This window comes from Oncorhynchus mykiss, unplaced genomic scaffold (assembly GCF_013265735.2).
Source record: "Oncorhynchus mykiss isolate Arlee unplaced genomic scaffold, USDA_OmykA_1.1 un_scaffold_173, whole genome shotgun sequence".
NCBI lineage: Eukaryota > Metazoa > Chordata > Actinopteri > Salmoniformes > Salmonidae > Oncorhynchus > Oncorhynchus mykiss.
Window position 1 is genome coordinate 905,487 of NW_023493670.1, and position 22,800 is coordinate 928,286.

Sequence of the window (22,800 nt, forward strand, 5' to 3'; positions counted from 1 at the left end):
TCGACGTGTGAGGAAAATAAGGAGCGCTTCACGGATTTGCGTGTCATCCTTTCGCAGGGGCCATGCTAATCTTCTCTGTATCGATCCAATTTTAGTATATGTGCTGCCAAAGCGAGCACAATACAAAGCTATGAGAGGCCCTCATATATAGATCACAACCTCTCTGAAGGTTCTGGTCAGGGTTGGGGTCAAACAGAGTTCAGACCCTCAAAAACCACCCCTAGAATATTGCTGTGATGTTTAAACTTTATTTGGAGATGTAGAACTTGAAATAGAATTGACTTTAGATTTTTTTCAAGATTGATCTTAGACTAAAATGTAGTTTAAAAACAAAGCCTTTTATGATTCAGGACTCTTGGTCTGTAACCCCTCCCTCACCTGCTGCTTTTAGTTGCTCCTCCCCAAGTCTTTGTTCCCCTGCCCCGACCACTTCCCACCCTTCCCCCGTTTTCTGCAACATGGCCTGGCCAAGGATACTTATAACTAACTCCCCAATTAGTAGAGGGAGAGAGTTTGAGTCTGAGTCTGACTTTGATGTCTGTTTAAAATGTTGTGACATTCAAGTTTGTTATGTTTAATACAACTGGACTAAAATTGAACACAAGTCTCTCTCCAATTCATTTGTAGATATTGAATAAAGTTGGACTCAGAGTGCAACCTTGTCTCACTCCCCAATTCATTTTTAAACTTTGAATAAAGTTGAACTCAGACTGCAACCGTGCCTAACTCGCCAATTATTTGTCTACATGTTGAATAAAGTTGGTCTCAGGCTGCAACCTTGTCTCACTCCCCATTTCAAAATTAAGGAAGTCTTCACAAATGTTCCTGTCATTCTACTGTAGACTGAGCTTCTCTCATCCAGCATTTCCCCTCCTCCTTAGACTAGACTGAGGGGAATGGACAATTTATTCTCCCCGGGTCACTACCGCCCAATCTTCTCTGTTTGGTTCCAATTTCTCTGTGTCTCGACGTGTGAGGAAAATAAGGAGCGCTTCACGGATTTGCGTGTCATCCTTTCGCAGGGGCCATGCTAATCTTCTCTGTATCGATCCAATTTTAGTATATGTGCTGCCAAAGCGAGCACAATACAAAGCTATGAGAGGCCCTCATATATAGATCACAACCTCTCTGAAGGTTCTGGTCAGGGTTGGGGTCAAACAGAGTTCAGACCCTCAAAAACCACCCCTAGAATATTGCTGTGATGTTTAAACTTTATTTGGAGATGTAGAACTTGAAATAGAATTGACTTTAGATTTTTTTCAAGATTGATCTTAGACTAAAATGTAGTTTAAAAACAAAGCCTTTTATGATTCAGGACTCTTGGTCTGTAACCCCTCCCTCACCTGCTGCTTTTAGTTGCTCCTCCCCAAGTCTTTGTTCCCCTGCCCCGACCACTTCCCACCCTTCCCCCGTTTTCTGCAACATGGCCTGGCCAAGGATACTTATAACTAACTCCCCAATTAGTAGAGGGAGAGAGTTTGAGTCTGAGTCTGACTTTGATGTCTGTTTAAAATGTTGTGACATTCAAGTTTGTTATGTTTAATACAACTGGACTAAAATTGAACACAAGTCTCTCTCCAATTCATTTGTAGATATTGAATAAAGTTGGACTCAGAGTGCAACCTTGTCTCACTCCCCAATTCATTTTTAAACTTTGAATAAAGTTGAACTCAGACTGCAACCGTGCCTAACTCGCCAATTATTTGTCTACATGTTGAATAAAGTTGGTCTCAGGCTGCAACCTTGTCTCACTCCCCATTTCAAAATTAAGGAAGTCTTCACAAATGTTCCTGTCATTCTACTGTAGACTGAGCTTCTCTCATCCAGCATTTCCCCTCCTCCTTAGACTAGACTGAGGGGAATGGACAATTTATTCTCCCCGGGTCACTACCGCCCAATCTTCTCTGTTTGGTTCCAATTTCTCTGTGTCTCGACGTGTGAGGAAAATAAGGAGCGCTTCACGGATTTGCGTGTCATCCTTTCGCAGGGGCCATGCTAATCTTCTCTGTATCGATCCAATTTTAGTATATGTGCTGCCAAAGCGAGCACAATACAAAGCTATGAGAGGCCCTCATATATAGATCACAACCTCTCTGAAGGTTCTGGTCAGGGTTGGGGTCAAACAGAGTTCAGACCCTCAAAAACCACCCCTAGAATATTGCTGTGATGTTTAAACTTTATTTGGAGATGTAGAACTTGAAATAGAATTGACTTTAGATTTTTTTCAAGATTGATCTTAGACTAAAATGTAGTTTAAAAACAAAGCCTTTTATGATTCAGGACTCTTGGTCTGTAACCCCTCCCTCACCTGCTGCTTTTAGTTGCTCCTCCCCAAGTCTTTGTTCCCCTGCCCCGACCACTTCCCACCCTTCCCCCGTTTTCTGCAACATGGCCTGGCCAAGGATACTTATAACTAACTCCCCAATTAGTAGAGGGAGAGAGTTTGAGTCTGAGTCTGACTTTGATGTCTGTTTAAAATGTTGTGACATTCAAGTTTGTTATGTTTAATACAACTGGACTAAAATTGAACACAAGTCTCTCTCCAATTCATTTGTAGATATTGAATAAAGTTGGACTCAGAGTGCAACCTTGTCTCACTCCCCAATTCATTTTTAAACTTTGAATAAAGTTGAACTCAGACTGCAACCGTGCCTAACTCGCCAATTATTTGTCTACATGTTGAATAAAGTTGGTCTCAGGCTGCAACCTTGTCTCACTCCCCATTTCAAAATTAAGGAAGTCTTCACAAATGTTCCTGTCATTCTACTGTAGACTGAGCTTCTCTCATCCAGCATTTCCCCTCCTCCTTAGACTAGACTGAGGGGAATGGACAATTTATTCTCCCCGGGTCACTACCGCCCAATCTTCTCTGTTTGGTTCCAATTTCTCTGTGTCTCGACGTGTGAGGAAAATAAGGAGCGCTTCACGGATTTGCGTGTCATCCTTTCGCAGGGGCCATGCTAATCTTCTCTGTATCGATCCAATTTTAGTATATGTGCTGCCAAAGCGAGCACAATACAAAGCTATGAGAGGCCCTCATATATAGATCACAACCTCTCTGAAGGTTCTGGTCAGGGTTGGGGTCAAACAGAGTTCAGACCCTCAAAAACCACCCCTAGAATATTGCTGTGATGTTTAAACTTTATTTGGAGATGTAGAACTTGAAATAGAATTGACTTTAGATTTTTTTCAAGATTGATCTTAGACTAAAATGTAGTTTAAAAACAAAGCCTTTTATGATTCAGGACTCTTGGTCTGTAACCCCTCCCTCACCTGCTGCTTTTAGTTGCTCCTCCCCAAGTCTTTGTTCCCCTGCCCCGACCACTTCCCACCCTTCCCCCGTTTTCTGCAACATGGCCTGGCCAAGGATACTTATAACTAACTCCCCAATTAGTAGAGGGAGAGAGTTTGAGTCTGAGTCTGACTTTGATGTCTGTTTAAAATGTTGTGACATTCAAGTTTGTTATGTTTAATACAACTGGACTAAAATTGAACACAAGTCTCTCTCCAATTCATTTGTAGATATTGAATAAAGTTGGACTCAGAGTGCAACCTTGTCTCACTCCCCAATTCATTTTTAAACTTTGAATAAAGTTGAACTCAGACTGCAACCGTGCCTAACTCGCCAATTATTTGTCTACATGTTGAATAAAGTTGGTCTCAGGCTGCAACCTTGTCTCACTCCCCATTTCAAAATTAAGGAAGTCTTCACAAATGTTCCTGTCATTCTACTGTAGACTGAGCTTCTCTCATCCAGCATTTCCCCTCCTCCTTAGACTAGACTGAGGGGAATGGACAATTTATTCTCCCCGGGTCACTACCGCCCAATCTTCTCTGTTTGGTTCCAATTTCTCTGTGTCTCGACGTGTGAGGAAAATAAGGAGCGCTTCACGGATTTGCGTGTCATCCTTTCGCAGGGGCCATGCTAATCTTCTCTGTATCGATCCAATTTTAGTATATGTGCTGCCAAAGCGAGCACAATACAAAGCTATGAGAGGCCCTCATATATAGATCACAACCTCTCTGAAGGTTCTGGTCAGGGTTGGGGTCAAACAGAGTTCAGACCCTCAAAAACCACCCCTAGAATATTGCTGTGATGTTTAAACTTTATTTGGAGATGTAGAACTTGAAATAGAATTGACTTTAGATTTTTTTCAAGATTGATCTTAGACTAAAATGTAGTTTAAAAACAAAGCCTTTTATGATTCAGGACTCTTGGTCTGTAACCCCTCCCTCACCTGCTGCTTTTAGTTGCTCCTCCCCAAGTCTTTGTTCCCCTGCCCCGACCACTTCCCACCCTTCCCCCGTTTTCTGCAACATGGCCTGGCCAAGGATACTTATAACTAACTCCCCAATTAGTAGAGGGAGAGAGTTTGAGTCTGAGTCTGACTTTGATGTCTGTTTAAAATGTTGTGACATTCAAGTTTGTTATGTTTAATACAACTGGACTAAAATTGAACACAAGTCTCTCTCCAATTCATTTGTAGATATTGAATAAAGTTGGACTCAGAGTGCAACCTTGTCTCACTCCCCAATTCATTTTTAAACTTTGAATAAAGTTGAACTCAGACTGCAACCGTGCCTAACTCGCCAATTATTTGTCTACATGTTGAATAAAGTTGGTCTCAGGCTGCAACCTTGTCTCACTCCCCATTTCAAAATTAAGGAAGTCTTCACAAATGTTCCTGTCATTCTACTGTAGACTGAGCTTCTCTCATCCAGCATTTCCCCTCCTCCTTAGACTAGACTGAGGGGAATGGACAATTTATTCTCCCCGGGTCACTACCGCCCAATCTTCTCTGTTTGGTTCCAATTCTCTGTGTCTCGACGTGTGAGGAAAATAAGGAGCGCTTCACGGATTTGCGTGTCATCCTTTCGCAGGGGCCATGCTAATCTTCTCTGTATCGATCCAATTTTAGTATATGTGCTGCCAAAGCGAGCACAATACAAAGCTATGAGAGGCCCTCATATATAGATCACAACCTCTCTGAAGGTTCTGGTCAGGGTTGGGGTCAAACAGAGTTCAGACCCTCAAAAACCACCCCTAGAATATTGCTGTGATGTTTAAACTTTATTTGGAGATGTAGAACTTGAAATAGAATTGACTTTAGATTTTTTTCAAGATTGATCTTAGACTAAAATGTAGTTTAAAAACAAAGCCTTTTATGATTCAGGACTCTTGGTCTGTAACCCCTCCCTCACCTGCTGCTTTTAGTTGCTCCTCCCCAAGTCTTTGTTCCCCTGCCCCGACCACTTCCCACCCTTCCCCCGTTTTCTGCAACATGGCCTGGCCAAGGATACTTATAACTAACTCCCCAATTAGTAGAGGGAGAGAGTTTGAGTCTGAGTCTGACTTTGATGTCTGTTTAAAATGTTGTGACATTCAAGTTTGTTATGTTTAATACAACTGGACTAAAATTGAACACAAGTCTCTCTCCAATTCATTTGTAGATATTGAATAAAGTTGGACTCAGAGTGCAACCTTGTCTCACTCCCCAATTCATTTTTAAACTTTGAATAAAGTTGAACTCAGACTGCAACCGTGCCTAACTCGCCAATTATTTGTCTACATGTTGAATAAAGTTGGTCTCAGGCTGCAACCTTGTCTCACTCCCCATTTCAAAATTAAGGAAGTCTTCACAAATGTTCCTGTCATTCTACTGTAGACTGAGCTTCTCTCATCCAGCATTTCCCCTCCTCCTTAGACTAGACTGAGGGGAATGGACAATTTATTCTCCCCGGGTCACTACCGCCCAATCTTCTCTGTTTGGTTCCAATTTCTCTGTCTCGACGTGTGAGGAAAATAAGGAGCGCTTCACGGATTTGCGTGTCATCCTTTCGCAGGGGCCATGCTAATCTTCTCTGTATCGATCCAATTTTAGTATATGTGCTGCCAAAGCGAGCACAATACAAAGCTATGAGAGGCCCTCATATATAGATCACAACCTCTCTGAAGGTTCTGGTCAGGGTTGGGGTCAAACAGAGTTCAGACCCTCAAAACCACCCCTAGAATATTGCTGTGATGTTTAAACTTTATTTGGAGATGTAGAACTTGAAATAGAATTGACTTTAGATTTTTTTCAAGATTGATCTTAGACTAAAATGTAGTTTAAAAACAAAGCCTTTTATGATTCAGGACTCTTGGTCTGTAACCCCTCCCTCACCTGCTGCTTTTAGTTGCTCCTCCCCAAGTCTTTGTTCCCCTGCCCCGACCACTTCCCACCCTTCCCCCGTTTTCTGCAACATGGCCTGGCCAAGGATACTTATAACTAACTCCCCAATTAGTAGAGGGAGAGAGTTTGAGTCTGAGTCTGACTTTGATGTCTGTTTAAAATGTTGTGACATTCAAGTTTGTTATGTTTAATACAACTGGACTAAAATTGAACACAAGTCTCTCTCCAATTCATTTGTAGATATTGAATAAAGTTGGACTCAGAGTGCAACCTTGTCTCACTCCCCAATTCATTTTTAAACTTTGAATAAAGTTGAACTCAGACTGCAACCGTGCCTAACTCGCCAATTATTTGTCTACATGTTGAATAAAGTTGGTCTCAGGCTGCAACCTTGTCTCACTCCCCATTTCAAAATTAAGGAAGTCTTCACAAATGTTCCTGTCATTCTACTGTAGACTGAGCTTCTCTCATCCAGCATTTCCCCTCCTCCTTAGACTAGACTGAGGGGAATGGACAATTTATTCTCCCCGGGTCACTACCGCCAATCTTCTCTGTTTGGTTCCAATTTCTCTGTGTCTCGACGTGTGAGGAAAATAAGGAGCGCTTCACGGATTTGCGTGTCATCCTTTCGCAGGGGCCATGCTAATCTTCTCTGTATCGATCCAATTTTAGTATATGTGCTGCCAAAGCGAGCACAATACAAAGCTATGAGAGGCCCTCATATATAGATCACAACCTCTCTGAAGGTTCTGGTCATGGTTGGGGTCAAACAGAGTTCAGACCCTCAAAAACCACCCCTAGAATATTGCTGTGATGTTTAAACTTTATTTGGAGATGTAGAACTTGAAATAGAATTGACTTTAGATTTTTTTCAAGATTGATCTTAGACTAAAATGTAGTTTAAAAACAAAGCCTTTTATGATTCAGGACTCTTGGTCTGTAACCCCTCCCTCACCTGCTGCTTTTAGTTGCTCCTCCCCAAGTCTTTGTTCCCCTGCCCCGACCACTTCCCACCCTTCCCCCGTTTTCTGAAACATGGCCTGGCCAAGGATACTTATAACTAACTCCCCAATTAGTAGAGGGAGAGAGTTTGAGTCTGAGTCTGACTTTGATGTCTGTTTAAAATGTTGTGACATTCAAGTTTGTTATGTTTAATACAACTGGACTAAAATTGAACACAAGTCTCTCTCCAATTCATTTGTAGATATTGAATAAAGTTGGACTCAGAGTGCAACCTTGTCTCACTCCCCAATTCATTTTTAAACTTTGAATAAAGTTGAACTCAGACTGCAACCGTGCCTAACTCGCCAATTATTTGTCTACATGTTGAATAAAGTTGGTCTCAGGCTGCAACCTTGTCTCACTCCCCATTTCAAAATTAAGGAAGTCTTCACAAATGTTCCTGTCATTCTACTGTAGACTGAGCTTCTCTCATCCAGCATTTCCCCTCCTCCTTAGACTAGACTGAGGGGAATGGACAATTTATTCTCCCCGGGTCACTACCGCCCAATCTTCTCTGTTTGGTTCCAATTTCTCTGTGTCTCGACGTGTGAGGAAAATAAGGAGCGCTTCACGGATTTGCGTGTCATCCTTTCGCAGGGGCCATGCTAATCTTCTCTGTATCGATCCAATTTTAGTATATGTGCTGCCAAAGCGAGCACAATACAAAGCTATGAGAGGCCCTCATATATAGATCACAACCTCTCTGAAGGTTCTGGTCAGGGTTGGGGTCAAACAGAGTTCAGACCCTCAAAAACCACCCCTAGAATATTGCTGTGATGTTTAAACTTTATTTGGAGATGTAGAACTTGAAATAGAATTGACTTTAGATTTTTTTCAAGATTGATCTTAGACTAAAATGTAGTTTAAAAACAAAGCCTTTTATGATTCAGGACTCTTGGTCTGTAACCCCTCCCTCACCTGCTGCTTTTAGTTGCTCCTCCCCAAGTCTTTGTTCCCCTGCCCCGACCACTTCCCACCCTTCCCCCGTTTTCTGCAACATGGCCTGGCCAAGGATACTTATAACTAACTCCCCAATTGGTAGAGGGAGAGAGTTTGAGTCTGAGTCTGACTTTGATGTCTGTTTAAAATGTTGTGACATTCAAGTTTGTTATGTTTAATACAACTGGACTAAAATTGAACACAAGTCTCTCTCCAATTCATTTGTAGATATTGAATAAAGTTGGACTCAGAGTGCAACCTTGTCTCACTCCCCAATTCATTTTTAAACTTTGAATAAAGTTGAACTCAGACTGCAACCGTGCCTAACTCGCCAATTATTTGTCTACATGTTGAATAAAGTTGGTCTCAGGCTGCAACCTTGTCTCACTCCCCATTTCAAAATTAAGGAAGTCTTCACAAATGTTCCTGTCATTCTACTGTAGACTGAGCTTCTCTCATCCAGCATTTCCCCTCCTCCTTAGACTAGACTGAGGGGAATGGACAATTTATTCTCCCCGGGTCACTACCGCCCAATCTTCTCTGTTTGGTTCCAATTTCTCTGTGTCTCGACGTGTGAGGAAAATAAGGAGCGCTTCACGGATTTGCGTGTCATCCTTTCGCAGGGGCCATGCTAATCTTCTCTGTATCGATCCAATTTTAGTATATGTGCTGCCAAAGCGAGCACAATACAAAGCTATGAGAGGCCCTCATATATAGATCACAACCTCTCTGAAGGTTCTGGTCAGGGTTGGGGTCAAACAGAGTTCAGACCCTCAAAAACCACCCCTAGAATATTGCTGTGATGTTTAAACTTTATTTGGAGATGTAGAACTTGAAATAGAATTGACTTTAGATTTTTTTCAAGATTGATCTTAGACTAAAATGTAGTTTAAAAACAAAGCCTTTTATGATTCAGGACTCTTGGTCTGTAACCCCTCCCTCACCTGCTGCTTTTAGTTGCTCCTCCCCAAGTCTTTGTTCCCCTGCCCCGACCACTTCCCACCCTTCCCCCGTTTTCTGCAACATGGCCTGGCCAAGGATACTTATAACTAACTCCCCAATTAGTAGAGGGAGAGAGTTTGAGTCTGAGTCTGACTTTGATGTCTGTTTAAAATGTTGTGACATTCAAGTTTGTTATGTTTAATACAACTGGACTAAAATTGAACACAAGTCTCTCTCCAATTCATTTGTAGATATTGAATAAAGTTGGACTCAGAGTGCAACCTTGTCTCACTCCCCAATTCATTTTTAAACTTTGAATAAAGTTGAACTCAGACTGCAACCGTGCCTAACTCGCCAATTATTTGTCTACATGTTGAATAAAGTTGGTCTCAGGCTGCAACCTTGTCTCACTCCCCATTTCAAAATTAAGGAAGTCTTCACAAATGTTCCTGTCATTCTACTGTAGACTGAGCTTCTCTCATCCAGCATTTCCCCTCCTCCTTAGACTAGACTGAGGGGAATGGACAATTTATTCTCCCCGGGTCACTACCGCCCAATCTTCTCTGTTTGGTTCCAATTTCTCTGTGTCTCGACGTGTGAGGAAAATAAGGAGCGCTTCACGGATTTGCGTGTCATCCTTTCGCAGGGGCCATGCTAATCTTCTCTGTATCGATCCAATTTTAGTATATGTGCTGCCAAAGCGAGCACAATACAAAGCTATGAGAGGCCCTCATATATAGATCACAACCTCTCTGAAGGTTCTGGTCAGGGTTGGGGTCAAACAGAGTTCAGACCCTCAAAAACCACCCCTAGAATATTGCTGTGATGTTTAAACTTTATTTGGAGATGTAGAACTTGAAATAGAATTGACTTTAGATTTTTTTCAAGATTGATCTTAGACTAAAATGTAGTTTAAAAACAAAGCCTTTTATGATTCAGGACTCTTGGTCTGTAACCCCTCCCTCACCTGCTGCTTTTAGTTGCTCCTCCCCAAGTCTTTGTTCCCCTGCCCCGACCACTTCCCACCCTTCCCCCGTTTTCTGCAACATGGCCTGGCCAAGGATACTTATAACTAACTCCCCAATTAGTAGAGGGAGAGAGTTTGAGTCTGAGTCTGACTTTGATGTCTGTTTAAAATGTTGTGACATTCAAGTTTGTTATGTTTAATACAACTGGACTAAAATTGAACACAAGTCTCTCTCCAATTCATTTGTAGATATTGAATAAAGTTGGACTCAGAGTGCAACCTTGTCTCACTCCCCAATTCATTTTTAAACTTTGAATAAAGTTGAACTCAGACTGCAACCGTGCCTAACTCGCCAATTATTTGTCTACATGTTGAATAAAGTTGGTCTCAGGCTGCAACCTTGTCTCACTCCCCATTTCAAAATTAAGGAAGTCTTCACAAATGTTCCTGTCATTCTACTGTAGACTGAGCTTCTCTCATCCAGCATTTCCCCTCCTCCTTAGACTAGACTGAGGGAATGGACAATTTATTCTCCCCGGGTCACTACCGCCCAATCTTCTCTGTTTGGTTCCAATTTCTCTGTGTCTCGACGTGTGAGGAAAATAAGGAGCGCTTCACGGATTTGCGTGTCATCCTTTCGCAGGGGCCATGCTAATCTTCTCTGTATCGATCCAATTTTAGTATATGTGCTGCCAAAGCAAGCACAATACAAAGCTATGAGAGGCCCTCATATATAGATCACAACCTCTCTGAAGGTTCTGGTCATGGTTGGGGTCAAACAGAGTTCAGACCCTCAAAAACCACCCCTAGAATATTGCTGTGATGTTTAAACTTTATTTGGAGATGTAGAACTTGAAATAGAATTGACTTTAGATTTTTTTCAAGATTGATCTTAGACTAAAATGTAGTTTAAAAACAAAGCCTTTTATGATTCAGGACTCTTGGTCTGTAACCCTCCCTCACCTGCTGCTTTTAGTTGCTCCTCCCCAAGTCTTTGTTCCCCTGCCCCGACCACTTCCCACCCTTCCCCCGTTTTCTGAAACATGGCCTGGCCAAGGATACTTATAACTAACTCCCCAATTAGTAGAGGGAGAGAGTTTGAGTCTGAGTCTGACTTTGATGTCTGTTTAAAATGTTGTGACATTCAAGTTTGTTATGTTTAATACAACTGGACTAAAATTGAACACAAGTCTCTCTCCAATTCATTTGTAGATATTGAATAAAGTTGGACTCAGAGTGCAACCTTGTCTCACTCCCCAATTCATTTTTAAACTTTGAATAAAGTTGAACTCAGACTGCAACCGTGCCTAACTCGCCAATTATTTGTCTACATGTTGAATAAAGTTGGTCTCAGGCTGCAACCTTGTCTCACTCCCCATTTCAAAATTAAGGAAGTCTTCACAAATGTTCCTGTCATTCTACTGTAGACTGAGCTTCTCTCATCCAGCATTTCCCCTCCTCCTTAGACTAGACTGAGGGGAATGGACAATTTATTCTCCCCGGGTCACTACCGCCCAATCTTCTCTGTTTGGTTCCAATTTCTCTGTGTCTCGACGTGTGAGGAAAATAAGGAGCGCTTCACGGATTTGCGTGTCATCCTTTCGCAGGGCCATGCTAATCTTCTCTGTATCGATCCAATTTTAGTATATGTGCTGCAAAGCGAGCACAATACAAAGCTATGAGAGGCCCTCATATATAGATCACAACCTCTCTGAAGGTTCTGGTCAGGGTTGGGGTCAAACAGAGTTCAGACCCTCAAAAACCACCCCTAGAATATTGCTGTGATGTTTAAACTTTATTTGGAGATGTAGAACTTGAAATAGAATTGACTTTAGATTTTTTTCAAGATTGATCTTAGACTAAAATGTAGTTTAAAAACAAAGCCTTTTATGATTCAGGACTCTTGGTCTGTAACCCCTCCCCTCACCTGCTGCTTTTAGTTGCTCCTCCCCAAGTCTTTGTTCCCCTGCCCCCGACCACTTCCCACCCTTCCCCCCGTTTTCTGCAACATGGCCTGGCCAAGGATACTTATAACTAACTCCCCAATTGGTAGAGGGAGAGAGTTTGAGTCTGAGTCTGACTTTGATGTCTGTTTAAAATGTTGTGACATTCAAGTTGTTATGTTTAATACAACTGGACTAAAATTGAACACAGTCTCTCTCCAATTCATTTGTAGATATTGAATAAAGTTGGACTCAGAGTGCAACCTTGTCTCACTCCCCATTCATTTTTAAACTTTGAATAAAGTTGAACTCAGACTGCAACCGTGCCTAACTCGCCAATTATTTGTCTACATGTTGAATAAAGTTGGTCTCAGGCTGCAACCTTGTCTCACTCCCCATTTCAAAATTAAGGAAGTCTTCACAAATGTTCCTGTCATTCTACTGTAGACTGAGCTTCTCTCATCCAGCATTTCCCCTCCTCCTTAGACTAGACTGAGGGGAATGGACAATTTATTCTCCCCGGGTCACTACCGCCCAATCTTCTCTGTTTGGTTCCAATTTCTCTGTGTCTCGACGTGTGAGGAAAATAAGGAGCGCTTCCACGGATTTGCGTGTCATCCTTTCGCAGGGGCCATGCTAATCTTCTCTGTATCGATCCAATTTTAGTATATGTGCTGCCAAAGCGAGCACAATACAAAGCTATGAGAGGCCCTCATATATAGATCACAACCTCTCTGAAGGTTCTGGTCAGGGTTGGGGTCAAACAGAGTTCAGACCCTCAAAACCACCCCTAGAATATTGCTGTGATGTTTAAACTTTATTTGGAGATGTAGAACTTGAAATAGAATTGACTTTAGATTTTTTTCAAGATTGATCTTAGACTAAAATGTAGTTTAAAAACAAAGCCTTTTATGATTCAGGACTCTTGGTCTGTAACCCCTCCCTCACCTGCTGCTTTTAGTTGCTCCTCCCCAAGTCTTTGTTCCCCTGCCCCGACCACTTCCCACCCTTCCCCCGTTTTCTGCAACATGGCCTGGCCAAGGATACTTATAACTAACTCCCCAATTAGTAGAGGGAGAGAGTTTGAGTCTGAGTCTGACTTTGATGTCTGTTTAAAATGTTGTGACATTCAAGTTTGTTATGTTTAATACAACTGGACTAAAATTGAACACAAGTCTCTCTCCAATTCATTTGTAGATATTGAATAAAGTTGGACTCAGAGTGCAACCTTGTCTCACTCCCCAATTCATTTTTAAACTTTGAATAAAGTTGAACTCAGACTGCAACCGTGCCTAACTCGCCAATTATTTGTCTACATGTTGAATAAAGTTGGTCTCAGGCTGCAACCTTGTCTCACTCCCCATTTCAAAATTAAGGAAGTCTTCACAAATGTTCCTGTCATTCTACTGTAGACTGAGCTTCTCTCATCCAGCATTTCCCCTCCTCCTTAGACTAGACTGAGGGGAATGGACAATTTATTCTCCCCGGGTCACTACCGCCCAATCTTCTCTGTTTGGTTCCAATTTCTCTGTGTCTCGACGTGTGAGGAAAATAAGGAGCGCTTCACGGATTTGCGTGTCATCCTTTCGCAGGGGCCATGCTAATCTTCTCTGTATCGATCCAATTTTAGTATATGTGCTGCCAAAGCGAGCACAATACAAAGCTATGAGAGGCCCTCATATATAGATCACAACCTCTCTGAAGGTTCTGGTCAGGGTTGGGGTCAAACAGAGTTCAGACCCTCAAAAACCACCCCTAGAATATTGCTGTGATGTTTAAACTTTATTTGGAGATGTAGAACTTGAAATAGAATTGACTTTAGATTTTTTTCAAGATTGATCTTAGACTAAAATGTAGTTTAAAAACAAAGCCTTTTATGATTCAGGACTCTTGGTCTGTAACCCCTCCCTCACCTGCTGCTTTTAGTTGCTCCTCCCCAAGTCTTTGTTCCCCTGCCCCGACCACTTCCCACCCTTCCCCCGTTTTCTGCAACATGGCCTGGCCAAGGATACTTATAACTAACTCCCCAATTAGTAGAGGGAGAGAGTTTGAGTCTGAGTCTGACTTTGATGTCTGTTTAAAATGTTGTGACATTCAAGTTTGTTATGTTTAATACAACTGGACTAAAATTGAACACAAGTCTCTCTCCAATTCATTTGTAGATATTGAATAAAGTTGGACTCAGAGTGCAACCTTGTCTCACTCCCCAATTCATTTTTAAACTTTGAATAAAGTTGAACTCAGACTGCAACCGTGCCTAACTCGCCAATTATTTGTCTACATGTTGAATAAAGTTGGTCTCAGGCTGCAACCTTGTCTCACTCCCCATTTCAAAATTAAGGAAGTCTTCACAAATGTTCCTGTCATTCTACTGTAGACTGAGCTTCTCTCATCCAGCATTTCCCCTCCTCCTTAGACTAGACTGAGGGGAATGGACAATTTATTCTCCCCGGGTCACTACCGCCCAATCTTCTCTGTTTGGTTCCAATTTCTCTGTGTCTCGACGTGTGAGGAAAATAAGGAGCGCTTCACGGATTTGCGTGTCATCCTTTCGCAGGGGCCATGCTAATCTTCTCTGTATCGATCCAATTTTAGTATATGTGCTGCCAAAGCGAGCACAATACAAAGCTATGAGAGGCCCTCATATATAGATCACAACCTCTCTGAAGGTTCTGGTCAGGGTTGGGGTCAAACAGAGTTCAGACCCTCAAAAACCACCCCTAGAATATTGCTGTGATGTTTAAACTTTATTTGGAGATGTAGAACTTGAAATAGAATTGACTTTAGATTTTTTTCAAGATTGATCTTAGACTAAAATGTAGTTTAAAAACAAAGCCTTTTATGATTCAGGACTCTTGGTCTGTAACCCCTCCCTCACCTGCTGCTTTTAGTTGCTCCTCCCCAAGTCTTTGTTCCCCTGCCCCGACCACTTCCCACCCTTCCCCCGTTTTCTGCAACATGGCCTGGCCAAGGATACTTATAACTAACTCCCCAATTAGTAGAGGGAGAGAGTTTGAGTCTGAGTCTGACTTTGATGTCTGTTTAAAATGTTGTGACATTCAAGTTTGTTATGTTTAATACAACTGGACTAAAATTGAACACAAGTCTCTCTCCAATTCATTTGTAGATATTGAATAAAGTTGGACTCAGAGTGCAACCTTGTCTCACTCCCCAATTCATTTTTAAACTTTGAATAAAGTTGAACTCAGACTGCAACCGTGCCTAACTCGCCAATTATTTGTCTACATGTTGAATAAAGTTGGTCTCAGGCTGCAACCTTGTCTCACTCCCCATTTCAAAATTAAGGAAGTCTTCACAAATGTTCCTGTCATTCTACTGTAGACTGAGCTTCTCTCATCCAGCATTTCCCCTCCTCCTTAGACTAGACTGAGGGGAATGGACAATTTATTCTCCCCGGGTCACTACCGCCCAATCTTCTCTGTTTGGTTCCAATTTCTCTGTGTCTCGACGTGTGAGGAAAATAAGGAGCGCTTCACGGATTTGCGTGTCATCCTTTCGCAGGGGCCATGCTAATCTTCTCTGTATCGATCCAATTTTAGTATATGTGCTGCCAAAGCGAGCACAATACAAAGCTATGAGAGGCCCTCATATATAGATCACAACCTCTCTGAAGGTTCTGGTCAGGGTTGGGGTCAAACAGAGTTCAGACCCTCAAAAACCACCCCTAGAATATTGCTGTGATGTTTAAACTTTATTTGGAGATGTAGAACTTGAAATAGAATTGACTTTAGATTTTTTTCAAGATTGATCTTAGACTAAAATGTAGTTTAAAAACAAAGCCTTTTATGATTCAGGACTCTTGGTCTGTAACCCCTCCCTCACCTGCTGCTTTTAGTTGCTCCTCCCCAAGTCTTTGTTCCCCTGCCCCGACCACTTCCCACCCTTCCCCCGTTTTCTGCAACATGGCCTGGCCAAGGATACTTATAACTAACTCCCCAATTAGTAGAGGGAGAGAGTTTGAGTCTGAGTCTGACTTTGATGTCTGTTTAAAATGTTGTGACATTCAAGTTTGTTATGTTTAATACAACTGGACTAAAATTGAACACAAGTCTCTCTCCAATTCATTTGTAGATATTGAATAAAGTTGGACTCAGAGTGCAACCTTGTCTCACTCCCCAATTCATTTTTAAACTTTGAATAAAGTTGAACTCAGACTGCAACCGTGCCTAACTCGCCAATTATTTGTCTACATGTTGAATAAAGTTGGTCTCAGGCTGCAACCTTGTCTCACTCCCCATTTCAAAATTAAGGAAGTCTTCACAAATGTTCCTGGACTGCTGGACTGACTTCTCTTCCCTCTCCTCTTCACTGAGGGGAATCTTTATTCTCCCCGGGTCACTACACCCTATCTCTCTGTGGTATTTCGGTCACTTGAGGAAAATGTTGCGCTGTCTCATCTTTCGCACTGCTAATCTTCTCGCCTTCAGTTTCACTGGAACAACTTCAAAGCTGCTCTTCCACTTATAAATCCATTCTTGCTGGTCTTTCTGGTTCAACACTTGCCCTCATGTTAAACTTTTAACTAGATCACTAAATGATTTAGATTTCATCTTCTACTCACTATTCCTTTAGTCATTCACTCCCTCACTTTGCGCTAACTCCCTACTCTAACTTCCCCTCCTACTCCTGCAACTGGTCACTCTTATAACTAACTCCCTTAAACTGCAAGACTTTGACTAAAATGTTTACTTCAAGTTTCATGTTTTACACTGGACTCACAAGTCTCACTCTCAATTCATTTAATAAACTCAGAGTGCAACTCTCACTGCATAAACTTTGAATAAAGTTCCAGAGAACTTCTCGCCACTGAATAATAATTGCTCCCCATTTCAAAATTAAGGAAGTCTTCACAAATGTTCCTGTCATTCTACTGTAGACTGAGCTTCTCTCATCCAGCATTTCCCCTCCTCCTTAGACTAGACTGAGGGGAATGGACAATTTATTCTCCCCGGGTCACTACCGCCCAATCTTCTCTGTTTGGTTCCAATTTCTCTGTGTCTCGACGTGTGAGGAAAATAAGGAGCGCTTCACGGATTTGCGTGTCATCCTTTCGCAGGGGCCATGCTAATCTTCTCTGTATCGATCCAATTTTAGTATATGTGCTGCCAAAGCGAGCACAATACAAAGCTATGAGAGGCCCTCATATATAGATCACAACCTCTCTGAAGGTTCTGGTCAGGGTTGGGGTCAAACAGAGTTCAGACCCTCAAAAACCACCCCTAGAATATTGCTGTGATGTTTAAACTTTATTTGGAGATGTAGAACTTGAAATAGAATTGACTTTAGATTTTTTTCAAGATTGATCTTAGACTAAAATGTAGTTTAAAAACAAAGCCTTTTATGATTCAGGACTCTTGGTCTGTAACCCCTCCCTCACCTGCTGCTTTTAGTTGCTCCTCCCCAAGTCTTTGTTCCCCTGCCCCGACCACTTCCCACCCTTCCCCCGTTTTCTGCAACATGGCCTGGCCAAGGATACTTATAACTAACTCCCCAATTAGTAGAGGGAGAGAGTTTGAGTCTGAGTCTGACTTTGATGTCTGTTTAAAATGTTGTGACATTCAAGTTTGTTATGTTTAATACAACTGGACTAAAATTGAACACAAGTCTCTCTCCAATTCATTTGTAGATATTGAATAAAGTTGGACTCAGAGTGCAACCTTGTCTCACTCCCCAATTCATTTTTAAACTTTGAATAAAGTTGAACTCAGACTGCAACCGTGCCTAACTCGCCAATTATTTGTCTACATGTTGAATAAAGTTGGTCTCAGGCTGCAACCTTGTCTCACTCCCCATTTCAAAATTAAGGAAGTCTTCACAAATGTTCCTGTCATTCTACTGTAGACTGAGCTTCTCTCATCCAGCATTTCCCCTCCTCCTTAGACTAGACTGAGGGGAATGGACAATTTATTCTCCCCGGGTCACTACCGCCCAATCTTCTCTGTTTGGTTCCAATTTCTCTGTGTCTCGACGTGTGAGGAAAATAAGGAGCGCTTCACGGATTTGCGTGTCATCCTTTCGCAGGGGCCATGCTAATCTTCTCTGTATCGATCCAATTTTAGTATATGTGCTGCCAAAGCGAGCACAATACAAAGCTATGAGAGGCCCTCATATATAGATCACAACCTCTCTGAAGGTTCTGGTCAGGTTGGGGTCAAACAGAGTTCAGACCCTCAAAAACCACCCCTAGAATATTGCTGTGATGTTTAAACTTTATTTGGAGATGTAGAACTTGAAATAGAATTGACTTTAGATTTTTTTCAAGATTGATCTTAGACTAAAATGTAGTTTAAAAACAAAGCCTTTTATGATTCAGGACTCTTGGTCTGTAACCCCTCCCTCACCTGCTGCTTTTAGTTGCTCCTCCCCAAGTCTTTGTTCCCCTGCCCCGACCACTTCCCACCCTTCCCCCGTTTTCTGCAACATGGCCTGGCCAAGGATACTTATAACTAACTCCCCAATTAGTAGAGGGAGAGAGTTTGAGTCTGAGTCTGACTTTGATGTCTGTTTAAAATGTTGTGACATTCAAGTTTGTTATGTTTAATACAACTGGACTAAAATTGAACACAAGTCTCTCTCCAATTCATTTGTAGATATTGAATAAAGTTGGACTCAGAGTGCAACCTTGTCTCACTCCCCAATTCATTTTTAAACTTTGAATAAAGTTGAACTCAGACTGCAACCGTGCCTAACTCGCCAATTATTTGTCTACATGTTGAATAAAGTTGGTCTCAGGCTGCAACCTTGTCTCACTCCCCATTTCAAAATTAAGGAAGTCTTCACAAATGTTCCTGTCATTCTACTGTAGACTGAGCTTCTCTCATCCAGCATTTCCCCTCCTCCTTAGACTAGACTGAGGGGAATGGACAATTTATTCTCCCCGGGTCACTACCGCCCAATCTTCTCTGTTTGGTTCCAATTTCTCTGTGTCTCGACGTGTGAGGAAAATAAGGAGCGCTTCACGGATTTGCGTGTCATCCTTTCGCAGGGGCCATGCTAATCTTCTCTGTATCGATCCAATTTTAGTATATGTGCTGCCAAAGCGAGCACAATACAAAGCTATGAGAGGCCCTCATATATAGATCACAACCTCTCTGAAGGTTCTGGTCAGGGTTGGGGTCAAACAGAGTTCAGACCCTCAAAAACCACCCCTAGAATATTGCTGTGATGTTTAAACTTTATTTGGAGATGTAGAACTTGAAATAGAATTGACTTTAGATTTTTTTCAAGATTGATCTTAGACTAAAATGTAGTTTAAAAACAAAGCCTTTTATGATTCAGGACTCTTGGTCTGTAACCCCTCCCTCACCTGCTGCTTTTAGTTGCTCCTCCCCAAGTCTTTGTTCCCCTGCCCCGACCACTTCCCACCCTTCCCCCGTTTTCTGCAACATGGCCTGGCCAAGGATACTTATAACTAACTCCCCAATTAGTAGAGGGAGAGAGTTTGAGTCTGAGTCTGACTTTGATGTCTGTTTAAAATGTTGTGACATTCAAGTTTGTTATGTTTAATACAACTGGACTAAAATTGAACACAAGTCTCTCTCCAATTCATTTGTAGATATTGAATAAAGTTGGACTCAGAGTGCAACCTTGTCTCACTCCCCAATTCATTTTAAAACTTTGAATAAAGTTGAACTCAGACTGCAACCGTGCCTAACTCGCCAATTATTTGTCTACATGTTGAATAAAGTTGGTCTCAGGCTGCAACCTTGTCTCACTCCCCATTTCAAAATTAAGGAAGTCTTCACAAATGTTCCTGTCATTCTACTGTAGACTGAGCTTCTCTCATCCAGCATTTCCCCTCCTCCTTAGACTAGACTGAGGGGAATGGACAATTTATTCTCCCCGGGTCACTACCGCCCAATCTTCTCTGTTTGGTTCCAATTTCTCTGTGTCTCGACGTGTGAGGAAAATAAGGAGCGCTTCACGGATTTGCGTGTCATCCTTTCGCAGGGGCCATGCTAATCTTCTCTGTATCGATCCAATTTTAGTATATGTGCTGCCAAAGCGAGCACAATACAAAGCTATGAGAGGCCCTCATATATAGATCACAACCTCTCTGAAGGTTCTGGTCAGGGTTGGGGTCAAACAGAGTTCAGACCCTCAAAAACCACCCCTAGAATATTGCTGTGATGTTTAAACTTTATTTGGAGATGTAGAACTTGAAATAGAATTGACTTTAGATTTTTTTCAAGATTGATCTTAGACTAAAATGTAGTTTAAAAACAAAGCCTTTTATGATTCAGGACTCTTGGTCTGTAACCCCTCCCTCACCTGCTGCTTTTAGTTGCTCCTCCCCAAGTCTTTGTTCCCCTGCCCCGACCACTTCCCACCCTTCCCCCGTTTTCTGCAACATGGCCTGGCCAAGGATACTTATAACTAACTCCCCAATTAGTAGAGGGAGAGAGTTTGAGTCTGAGTCTGACTTTGATGTCTGTTTAAAATGTTGTGACATTCAAGTTTGTTATGTTTAATACAACTGGACTAAAATTGAACACAAGTCTCTCTCCAATTCATTTGTAGATATTGAATAAAGTTGGACTCAGAGTGCAACCTTGTCTCACTCCCCAATTCATTTTTAAACTTTGAATAAAGTTGAACTCAGACTGCAACCGTGCCTAACTCGCCAATTATTTGTCTACATGTTGAATAAAGTTGGTCTCAGGCTGCAACCTTGTCTCACTCCCCATTTCAAAATTAAGGAAGTCTTCACAAATGTTCCTGTCATTCTACTGTAGACTGAGCTTCTCTCATCCAGCATTTCCCCTCCTCCTTAGACTAGACTGAGGGGAATGGACAATTTATTCTCCCCGGGTCACTACCGCCCAATCTTCTCTGTTTGGTTCCAATTTCTCTGTGTCTCGACGTGTGAGGAAAATAAGGAGCGCTTCACGGATTTGCGTGTCATCCTTTCGCAGGGGCCATGCTAATCTTCTCTGTATCGATCCAATTTTAGTATATGTGCTGCCAAAGCGAGCACAATACAAAGCTATGAGAGGCCCTCATATATAGATCACAACCTCTCTGAAGGTTCTGGTCATGGTTGGGGTCAAACAGAGTTCAGACCCTCAAAACCACCCCTAGAATATTGCTGTGATGTTTAAACTTTATTTGGAGATGTAGAACTTGAAATAGAATTGACTTTAGATTTTTTTCAAGATTGATCTTAGACTAAAATGTAGTTTAAAAACAAAGCCTTTTATGATTCAGGACTCTTGGTCTGTAACCCCTCCCTCACCTGCTGCTTTTAGTTGCTCCTCCCCAAGTCTTTGTTCCCCTGCCCCGACCACTTCCCACCCTTCCCCCGTTTTCTGCAACATGGCCTGGCCAAGGATACTTATAACTAACTCCCCAATTAGTAGAGGGAGAGAGTTTGAGTCTGAGTCTGACTTTGATGTCTGTTTAAAATGTTGTGACATTCAAGTTTGTTATGTTTAATACAACTGGACTAAAATTGAACACAAGTCTCTCTCCAATTCATTTGTAGATATTGAATAAAGTTGGACTCAGAGTGCAACCTTGTCTCACTCCCCAATTCATTTTTAAACTTTGAATAAAGTTGAACTCAGACTGCAACCGTGCCTAACTCGCCAATTATTTGTCTACATGTTGAATAAAGTTGGTCTCAGGCTGCAACCTTGTCTCACTCCCCATTTCAAAATTAAGGAAGTCTTCACAAATGTTCCTGTCATTCTACTGTAGACTGAGCTTCTCTCATCCAGCATTTCCCCTCCTCCTTAGACTAGACTGAGGGGAATGGACAATTTATTCTCCCCGGTCACTACCGCCCAATCTTCTCTGTTTGGTTCCAATTTCTCTGTGTCTCGACGTGTGAGGAAAATAAGGAGCGCTTCACGGATTTGTGTCATCCTTTCGCAGGGGCCATGCTAATCTTCTCTGTATCGATCCAATTTTAGTATATGTGCTGCCAAAGCGAGCACAATACAAAGCTATGAGAGGCCCTCATATATAGATCACAACCTCTCTGAAGGTTCTGGTCATGGTTGGGGTCAAACAGAGTTCAGACCCTCAAAAACCACCCCTAGAATATTGCTGTGATGTTTAAACTTTATTTGGAGATGTAGAACTTGAAATAGAATTGACTTTAGATTTTTTTCAAGATTGATCTTAGACTAAAATGTAGTTTAAAAACAAAGCCTTTTATGATTCAGGACTCTTGGTCTGTAACCCCTCCCTCACCTGCTGCTTTTAGTTGCTCCTCCCCAAGTCTTTGTTCCCCTGCCCCGACCACTTCCCACCCTTCCCCCGTTTTCTGCAACATGGCCTGGCCAAGGATACTTATAACTAACTCCCCAATTAGTAGAGGGAGAGAGTTTGAGTCTGAGTCTGACTTTGATGTCTGTTTAAAATGTTGTGACATTCAAGTTTGTTATGTTTAATACAACTGGACTAAAATTGAACACAAGTCTCTCTCCAATTCATTTGTAGATATTGAATAAAGTTGGACTCAGAGTGCAACCTTGTCTCACTCCCCAATTCATTTTTAAACTTTGAATAAAGTTGAACTCAGACTGCAACCGTGCCTAACTCGCCAATTATTTGTCTACATGTTGAATAAAGTTGGTCTCAGGCTGCAACCTTGTCTCACTCCCCATTTCAAAATTAAGGAAGTCTTCACAAATGTTCCTGTCATTCTACTGTAGACTGAGCTTCTCTCATCCAGCATTTCCCCTCCTCCTTAGACTAGACTGAGGGGAATGGACAATTTATTCTCCCCGGGTCACTACCGCCCAATCTTCTCTGTTTGGTTCCAATTTCTCTGTGTCTCGACGTGTGAGGAAAATAGGAGCGCTTC

The 22,800-nt window shown here is 41.9% G+C and overlaps 23 non-coding genes across 23 annotated transcripts; all 23 read right to left on the minus strand.

The window, feature by feature from the left end:
• Positions 1 to 12: 12 nt before the first annotated feature.
• LOC118947640 lies at positions 13 to 119 on the minus strand. Its single transcript, XR_005041842.1, has one exon. It is a non-coding gene; the product is annotated as a U6 spliceosomal RNA (small nuclear RNA).
• An 858-nt stretch (positions 120 to 977) lies between these two features.
• LOC118947642 lies at positions 978 to 1,084 on the minus strand. The gene has a single exon (XR_005041844.1). It is a non-coding gene; the product is annotated as a U6 spliceosomal RNA (small nuclear RNA).
• Positions 1,085 to 1,942: 858 nt separating this feature from the next.
• Positions 1,943 to 2,049, minus strand: LOC118947643. The gene has a single exon (XR_005041845.1). It is a non-coding gene; the product is annotated as a U6 spliceosomal RNA (small nuclear RNA).
• An 858-nt stretch (positions 2,050 to 2,907) lies between these two features.
• Positions 2,908 to 3,014, minus strand: LOC118947644. The gene has a single exon (XR_005041846.1). It is a non-coding gene; the product is annotated as a U6 spliceosomal RNA (small nuclear RNA).
• An 858-nt stretch (positions 3,015 to 3,872) lies between these two features.
• Positions 3,873 to 3,979, minus strand: LOC118947645. Its single transcript, XR_005041847.1, has one exon. It is a non-coding gene; the product is annotated as a U6 spliceosomal RNA (small nuclear RNA).
• An 857-nt stretch (positions 3,980 to 4,836) lies between these two features.
• On the minus strand, positions 4,837 to 4,943 carry LOC118947646. The gene has a single exon (XR_005041848.1). It is a non-coding gene; the product is annotated as a U6 spliceosomal RNA (small nuclear RNA).
• Positions 4,944 to 5,799: 856 nt separating this feature from the next.
• On the minus strand, positions 5,800 to 5,906 carry LOC118947647. The gene has a single exon (XR_005041849.1). It is a non-coding gene; the product is annotated as a U6 spliceosomal RNA (small nuclear RNA).
• An 856-nt stretch (positions 5,907 to 6,762) lies between these two features.
• LOC118947648 lies at positions 6,763 to 6,869 on the minus strand. Its single transcript, XR_005041850.1, has one exon. It is a non-coding gene; the product is annotated as a U6 spliceosomal RNA (small nuclear RNA).
• Positions 6,870 to 7,727: 858 nt separating this feature from the next.
• LOC118947649 lies at positions 7,728 to 7,834 on the minus strand. Its single transcript, XR_005041851.1, has one exon. It is a non-coding gene; the product is annotated as a U6 spliceosomal RNA (small nuclear RNA).
• Positions 7,835 to 8,692: 858 nt separating this feature from the next.
• Positions 8,693 to 8,799, minus strand: LOC118947650. Its single transcript, XR_005041852.1, has one exon. It is a non-coding gene; the product is annotated as a U6 spliceosomal RNA (small nuclear RNA).
• Positions 8,800 to 9,657: 858 nt separating this feature from the next.
• Positions 9,658 to 9,764, minus strand: LOC118947651. Its single transcript, XR_005041853.1, has one exon. It is a non-coding gene; the product is annotated as a U6 spliceosomal RNA (small nuclear RNA).
• An 857-nt stretch (positions 9,765 to 10,621) lies between these two features.
• Positions 10,622 to 10,728, minus strand: LOC118947662. The gene has a single exon (XR_005041864.1). It is a non-coding gene; the product is annotated as a U6 spliceosomal RNA (small nuclear RNA).
• An 857-nt stretch (positions 10,729 to 11,585) lies between these two features.
• On the minus strand, positions 11,586 to 11,690 carry LOC118947666. Its single transcript, XR_005041868.1, has one exon. It is a non-coding gene; the product is annotated as a U6 spliceosomal RNA (small nuclear RNA).
• An 858-nt stretch (positions 11,691 to 12,548) lies between these two features.
• Positions 12,549 to 12,656, minus strand: LOC118947664. The gene has a single exon (XR_005041866.1). It is a non-coding gene; the product is annotated as a U6 spliceosomal RNA (small nuclear RNA).
• An 857-nt stretch (positions 12,657 to 13,513) lies between these two features.
• On the minus strand, positions 13,514 to 13,620 carry LOC118947653. The gene has a single exon (XR_005041855.1). It is a non-coding gene; the product is annotated as a U6 spliceosomal RNA (small nuclear RNA).
• An 858-nt stretch (positions 13,621 to 14,478) lies between these two features.
• LOC118947654 lies at positions 14,479 to 14,585 on the minus strand. The gene has a single exon (XR_005041856.1). It is a non-coding gene; the product is annotated as a U6 spliceosomal RNA (small nuclear RNA).
• Positions 14,586 to 15,443: 858 nt separating this feature from the next.
• Positions 15,444 to 15,550, minus strand: LOC118947655. The gene has a single exon (XR_005041857.1). It is a non-coding gene; the product is annotated as a U6 spliceosomal RNA (small nuclear RNA).
• Positions 15,551 to 16,998: 1,448 nt separating this feature from the next.
• On the minus strand, positions 16,999 to 17,105 carry LOC118947656. Its single transcript, XR_005041858.1, has one exon. It is a non-coding gene; the product is annotated as a U6 spliceosomal RNA (small nuclear RNA).
• An 858-nt stretch (positions 17,106 to 17,963) lies between these two features.
• On the minus strand, positions 17,964 to 18,070 carry LOC118947657. The gene has a single exon (XR_005041859.1). It is a non-coding gene; the product is annotated as a U6 spliceosomal RNA (small nuclear RNA).
• Positions 18,071 to 18,927: 857 nt separating this feature from the next.
• LOC118947658 lies at positions 18,928 to 19,034 on the minus strand. Its single transcript, XR_005041860.1, has one exon. It is a non-coding gene; the product is annotated as a U6 spliceosomal RNA (small nuclear RNA).
• Positions 19,035 to 19,892: 858 nt separating this feature from the next.
• On the minus strand, positions 19,893 to 19,999 carry LOC118947659. The gene has a single exon (XR_005041861.1). It is a non-coding gene; the product is annotated as a U6 spliceosomal RNA (small nuclear RNA).
• An 858-nt stretch (positions 20,000 to 20,857) lies between these two features.
• LOC118947660 lies at positions 20,858 to 20,964 on the minus strand. The gene has a single exon (XR_005041862.1). It is a non-coding gene; the product is annotated as a U6 spliceosomal RNA (small nuclear RNA).
• An 856-nt stretch (positions 20,965 to 21,820) lies between these two features.
• LOC118947665 lies at positions 21,821 to 21,925 on the minus strand. The gene has a single exon (XR_005041867.1). It is a non-coding gene; the product is annotated as a U6 spliceosomal RNA (small nuclear RNA).
• Between the last annotated feature and the right edge of the window lie 875 nt (positions 21,926 to 22,800).